Genomic DNA, 6,898 nt, shown 5'->3' with positions numbered 1-6,898 from the left:
TTGGTGGTGTGTTCACGGGAAGAAGCAGATAGATTGAAGTCAGGTTTGTACTACAGTATTTGGCTAGAGTTGTTGCTAGCTGGAGGCGTGGGGAGGAGCGGAGGAAGGCACCCTGATGTAGCAATGCTTTCAGAGAAATTCCTTTAGTTGTTGTATGACAAGTATCTGCAAGGGGCTTTGCCAGCATAGCTAGAGCTTGGCCATGACCCCTGGAGGCAAGCCCTGGCCAAACAGATTGTGCTCAGAAAATGTACACTCATCAGTCCCAGGAAGGTGTTTTGACACAGGATTCATTTGATCCCTAGTTGAGACTTATTTTCGAGACTGCCCCAAAAAGTGGTGCTTTCCCAGCTTGAAGTTTAAGTAAGGCACAGGGAGCAGGATGGAGAGATCAGAGACTGAGGTCAGGAAAGGGGCAGGTCATGGCAGCGGGGGGCAATAGGGTCTGACTGCTGGGATCTTCAGGCCAGTGGTTTGTCCATGAGATCACATAGTTGGCTAGCCCATAGTAGTGCATCTGGGGGGGATACAGAGCAGGGCAGTGCTTTTCTCTTGGATTTTGAGCAAATTTCTCAGAGTAGTGAGGAGAAATACTAAAAAACAATGCATGCTTTCTTCAGGATTTCCATTTTTTAAACACATCTTTAAATACATTTAAAAGCTTTGTTAGTAAATGACCCTCAAAAATTCAAAAATACATTTTAGCTCAGCTGGTTATGACACTGCAGGTACTCCACTGTTAATAAGTAATCGGCATTTTTCATACCATGCCTTTCACCTTTGGATGGAGGGCCATACCCTAATTTGGTATACAAGGGTATATTTCAGTGCAAGATCACCAATGCCAGTGCTATTGCTATGAATTTACGTTGGTGTAATAGGAAGTAGAATTTGTCCCTAAAAGGGAGGCAGTGAAAAATGAACATATACTATAATTCCCTGAGTGGTAGATTTTCATATTATCTATGTTCATTCAGGATTTGAATCTTGGAGATTGAATTAATTTCAGATCTCCTACCACCTGACCCAAAACAAAAACCAGACAGCTGTGTTTGTTACTGCTTGGTAATATATTTTTCCAGGAAAACACAGCTTAAGTTTGGCTCTACTGAAATAGCTGGCTGTTGTTTGTGCTTTACAAAGTGCATCCACTAACTGAAGAGAGAACAAGTATCTCCCTACCACAGGGAACGTACCATTTAACTTTTGTGCAGTGCAGGAGTGTGTTAAAAATGGGTTTGAAACAATGTTTTTAAATCCTGTTCAGTGAAAAGGAGATGAAAAACCAGGAGAGTACTGTGAAGAAGTGCTTAGTTTGGTTTACTGTTTGATGCAGAACAAAACACACTGTTCAAGAAAAGAGGCGGCGACCCAAGAGACTGCAAATGTGCAGGCAGGATTAGAAATTATGAGAACAGAAGAAGAGTCCATTTTCTCCAGCACTGTAAAATAGGGACCAAAAAAATAGGCTCATTCACCATATTGACTGTGATACATGACATAATCCCTGAAAGACATCTATTATGTAGATTCATGTCTGATCTCAAAATCTGAAAAAGCACTACCACCTTGGGACCCAAAGCTGAGGTTTTGGAAAGAGTCAGGTTTACTGTAACACCAGTACTGACAGGCTGGGCCCTGTGGTGGCAGGGAGAAGCTTTTTGGCTTGTTCCACTGCAATCAGTCCTTTTGGGATTCAGGCTTTTTTGCCTGGGAGCAGCAAAGAAGTTGTCTTTTATGCTGAACTCTGGAGGTAGAAGGCAGCAGAGATCCCAAATAGTTTCAGTGGTTTTACACAGAGGGCAGAATGGCACAGGGACTGAAAATGGAGCTTGTTGATGGACAGCCACAAAGAGCTAGCTCACTGTGTTCTCTTGCATACAGTCCAGTGAGGTGTCTTGAGACTATTCTAAACCACTGCTTTCTGAACAGGATAGTTCCTTTTTTATGTGCAGTGATGCTTGGGGATGGAGATGGGCACATATGTGTACAGGAAACCCACAAATTATTCATAGCCATCTACATATTTAAATGGCAGAAGAAAATAAGCTTTTGATCTCCTTTATCTCAAGAAACAGAGTTCTGGTCTATTCTTTTTATGCAACTTACTAATGAGCAGGCAAAAAGACTGTTATATACCTTTGAAATGTGTAGATTATGTGATTGAAAAAGGAAGCATTATTTCAATTAGTTATGCCAGTTGTGAATTATAACACAGTTTTAATTGAAGTGAAGGGAGATCCACGTGAATATCCACTGCATTAATCAAGATGAGATGCATTGCAATGAATACTGAATGAATAATAATGAAACACCAGGAATAAAATGTCACCATTTAGAGATATTATATCTTAGCTCTTCCATGTACTAGACTATCAGAATTAATTGAACCAGTACAAAACTTTATGGCTGGTGGCATGTTCATTGTTGCTTAAAAGGAATGAAAGCATAGGCACAATCTAGCCCATTTATCAAAAGCTGGTTCATCTAGAACTTGTTACAAAACTCAGCTGATGAAGTTTTCCAAATCAGTTTTGCCAATTGCTAGTTACAGTAGCATGGGTCAATCTCCACTGGATACTCTTGTACTACAGTTCATTAGAGGTAAACGTATGTGTCTGAGGACACATAGACAAACATTTTACAAACTATATTAGTTGTTTGGAGAGAAATATACATTTTTTTGATGAGAAATAATTTTAAACTAGCTCACAGGCTTTGCCATCTAGAAGAGATTATGTTCAAATGAATCTTTGATACGTTTATTATTTATTTTGAACTTCCAAGGTCATACATTATTGCGGAGAGAGGCAGATTCTACCTGAATGATCTGTGCCCATCTTTTGCAAGTTGGCTGGAATCTTAAGTGGGATTAACCAGCAGAAATGCAATAGTAAAGCCAAAGTGTTGGGGTCACAGATTTTGCCTGTAAATTAGGCTTGATCTTGGTTATCCAAAATCACAATGCAGAGCAAAGGAAGGTACTCTTTCAAAAATGGAAATTAATTCACATATATTACAACCAGTTTAAATGAGCTAATGTGAATTTCAAATGATGTGATTATACCAGCAGATGAGTTATGAAAAAATTGAACTTTGAATCCTGCATTGCAAGTATTTACACCAGAAGCTTGGTTCATGCACCCACTTGAGAAAGAATAATTCAGGGCCCAATTGTCCCTTCATTTTGTCTGACTGTTACAGATTAGTAAAATTAAGAGCCAGATTGAATATTATGTTCTCTAATCACAGACCATAGACTGCTGTCCTTGCAGTGAGCTTTGTGTGTCTTGCTAAAACACAGCCTGCACAAAGCAGGCATCCAGTTTGGGCTCAGAAAGCAGAGAATCTGCTGCTTCCCTTGCTAGTCTGTTCCAATGGTTAGTCGCTCTCACTCTTAAAAATGTGTTACTTATTTCCCATCTGGCATCCAGATATGGGAATGTATGTTAGAATAGCTCTGCTGACTTTAATGTGCTACTCCTGATGAGGGGAGAAACAGGCCTGAGGTCTGTTTGCTCCTGATCCTGAATTGGAGAGCCCGTTACTGCTACAGGTCTGAGCACTTGGTGCCAGCTATTCTAGTCAGCAAGCTGGGATGTTCGTTACTGTCTTATTACTTTCTTCTGTTTGTTCCATTAAGAGCACATTTGTTCACTGAGTCAGCCCTTACATGCCTGTTCTACCCGCTCCTTTTTTCCCCGTCTCCCCCAGTGGAGAATTGTTGCAAAGTATAGTGATGCACAGTGTCTGCCATTTCCATGAGCAGGGCAGCAGTTCGTTCTGCCCATTCACAAGTTATTCCTACTCTTTGAAACACATGTGCACATGCACACACAAAAACATGAGCAAACCCACTTAGAATCTGAGAATCTGTCTCAAAAAATCCTGCTGAAAGCTGTCAATTATCCCACACTGAGGTAACCTTCCTTTTAGTCTTTTAAAGGTCAAATGTATCCTGTTACAGAGGATCAGAAGGTCAGTGCATGTCAGATCAGGCAGTTGCTAGAGAGTGGTAAAATTTTCATTTTGGATCAATAATGATATATGAAAGTGTCTAGATAATAATTTTAGCACTTCTACTACAACATGATTTTGTGATATCACTGCTAATCTTGTAATTATATCGCCATCTGGTGCCTGCTAGCATCATATACCAAGCTGCAGAAAATGCAGTTTCTATGACAATTTCTGTAGCAAATGCTGTGGGTTTGATGTAAAATATTGGGCTTGAAAGATTTCTTGTGAGAGGGGCAGGATGGGCGCCGTTCATACCAAAGTGCTGGAGCCCAGGTGTCTGATGATCTTGGAACGTGCTGGTTGTCGTAGTCCTCGCTGCCATTTGTAAACCCAGTATAACTCTGTAGTTTACTGCAGTGGTGGATTTCCTGGGGTCACTGAGGTCATGGCTGCATCCCCTGTTAGCACTGTGCAGTACAACACGTGCTGAAGATCAGTGCATTGGCAGTACCTCTTCATCCTAGTGTCCAAGAAAACTCCTGATTTTTGAGTACTCTTCAAATGCAGAAGAGTTCCTTTTTGTTTATTTTGCTTTGGTGTTGGAGGGAAATAGAATCACTAATTAAGAGCCAGTTTCTGCTTCCTTTAAAGTGAATTTGTTCTTGATCATGGGAGAAGTCCCACAAGGTTCCAGAGCTAGAATTTACCCTTTGCTATACTGCACATATAATGAAGGAAGCAGGAGAGAGACCTTCAGGACAGCAGGTAGTAGAGCATTGTCACTCTCTAGATATACTGGACAGATCACACCTACAGATCTGATTTTATTCTATAATTTTATTTTATGGTTTAGGATCACCTCCTTGTGGGCTCAGTGCAGAGAAGACTCCATTTCCATGCCTTAATATGCTGTGAAGCCTGCATCCACACCAGCTTGGCTGAAGGGGTCTGTGCTGCTGTGACAAGCAGCTCTGTTCCCTCTGAGTCAAGAGTGTCCTGGAACGGCCTCTTCCTCACATCCTCTCTGCACATTGTCTTGAAGGGAATACTTTTGGACAACACCCGGACACCATCCCATGCTGTGCTGAGCTACAGAGAGTTTCACAATTGCCTTACTGTGCAGAAGGGAACCGGGAACTTGGCCACAACCATTTCCTAAGCTCCTTACACTGTGCTGTGGTTTTCAAGAGCTTTTGTGTCCTGGGCCAAGTGGAGGTGCCAGCTCACCCTTCTACCCCAAAATGCATGCTTCAGGCAAGAGGAGTGTTCCCCTGTGTCTTGCTTCCTGCTGCCACCACAAAAAACATGGGTAGCGTGAGGCCATATGATGTCATGAGAGGGATGAGCCGGGCAGGGGGTGGGTTGGTTGCTAGCAGCAGGGAAAGGTAGGGCAGCTAGGAAGCCTGCAAGAGCAAGAAGTCTTAGAGCCCTATGACTTTTTCTAGCAGGCTTTCTCCTGCCAGAGAAGAATGAGTCAAATTAAAATGTAGAAGGAAGAAGGCGGATCAGAGAAGTGAGGGCTGGAGCAGAGGGATTAAGTTGGGGCAGATGGCAAGTTCAGTGCTCAGGGGTCACGTCAGAGAGGATCTGCTCCTGAAAACAGCGCTTGGTTCTTCACTTCCTACATTCCACTTTCCCTCCCAGAGTATGCCATGGGGAAGGGGAGTAGCACTATCTACCCACACCAAGACCTTTTGCGGATCTCTGTTGCCCAGCTGTCATACCAGCCATGGTCTGTCCATGGATGCAGGCAGACCTTAGTTCCAGATGCTGATTGCCATGGTCTGTCCACAGATGCAGGCAGACCTTACTTCCAGATGCTGATTGCCATGTTCATAGCGACTTCTCTTCTCCTATTCCTCAGCATACTCCAGGTGGAAGAACTGCTCTCCTGGGTCTTCTCATGCTGGGTCCTGCAGGCACACTCTTACCTGCATAGGTGGCCCCCTTCAAATACTAAGCTGAGGAGGGGAGTCACCCTTGGACTCACCTCTGATCATTTCCTTATGCTTTATCCTGGGTAGAGGTCAGCACTCAGCACTTCCTTGTTTCTTCAGCCTTCCTTCCTCAGCCCTCGTCAAGCAACTCTGTCACACCTCACGGGGCCTGTGTTTAACCTGGAGTACATCTCTAGCCAGTTAGGGCATGAAGTAAGAATCGGTGGCACTGTCTGGTCCCCAGACCTGAATTTCAGAGGTACCAAGTACTTGCAGATTTGAATGACTTTGGTGCTGCTGCGGTTCAGGAGTTTGGCCACCAGTCTTCTGATGAATAAACCAACACATCCAGCCAAACCTGAGCTTACATTCGTCAGCCAAGTGAAGGGAATTAGGTGTATTAACACCAGATGAGACTCTGGCCCTAAAATATCTGTAAGGCAAAGAATGGAAAACACGGAAAGCTTTCATAGATATTCCATTTAATGTTTTGTAAACTCTCCTGCTATGTTGCTAGGGGGATTTTAATACATCAATGCATTTAAAATAGATCTCAGTGAGATGTTTGAAACTGGAACCAAGTCTCCCCCCGCCCTGAACTTCCTTATTGTTCCCGTCACCATTTCAGCTCCCTCCTGTCTGGAAAAGACCCTCTTGCTGATCCACTTCCTGCCCCTGTAGCAGTACTAGGAACTGCACAAGGAATCCTTGTTTTACTACACTTTAGATGCTGACATTGCATTTTGCAGCTAGCCAGGCTTCATCTGGAGAGTATAGTTCTTGCATTTCCTGATGTGAGTCAGTTCTGAGGAAAGTGTTTAACCTTTTTGTCAAAGGTTAAACATATAAAAGGGGAATGTGAAGCTCTCGTATTCCTGTTGTTGCCACATTAAAGAGAGCAGCTTTCACGGCTAAGCTAAATCTAATTTTTCTGGGGGGATATTTCTTTCTGTATCCAATTCAAAGCTGCAGTTTACTGCACTTGTTAAGGAAATTGTATG

Source organism: Harpia harpyja, chromosome 16, assembly GCF_026419915.1.
Source record: "Harpia harpyja isolate bHarHar1 chromosome 16, bHarHar1 primary haplotype, whole genome shotgun sequence".
Lineage (NCBI taxonomy): Eukaryota > Metazoa > Chordata > Aves > Accipitriformes > Accipitridae > Harpia > Harpia harpyja.
This window is presented reverse-complemented; position numbering follows the sequence as displayed.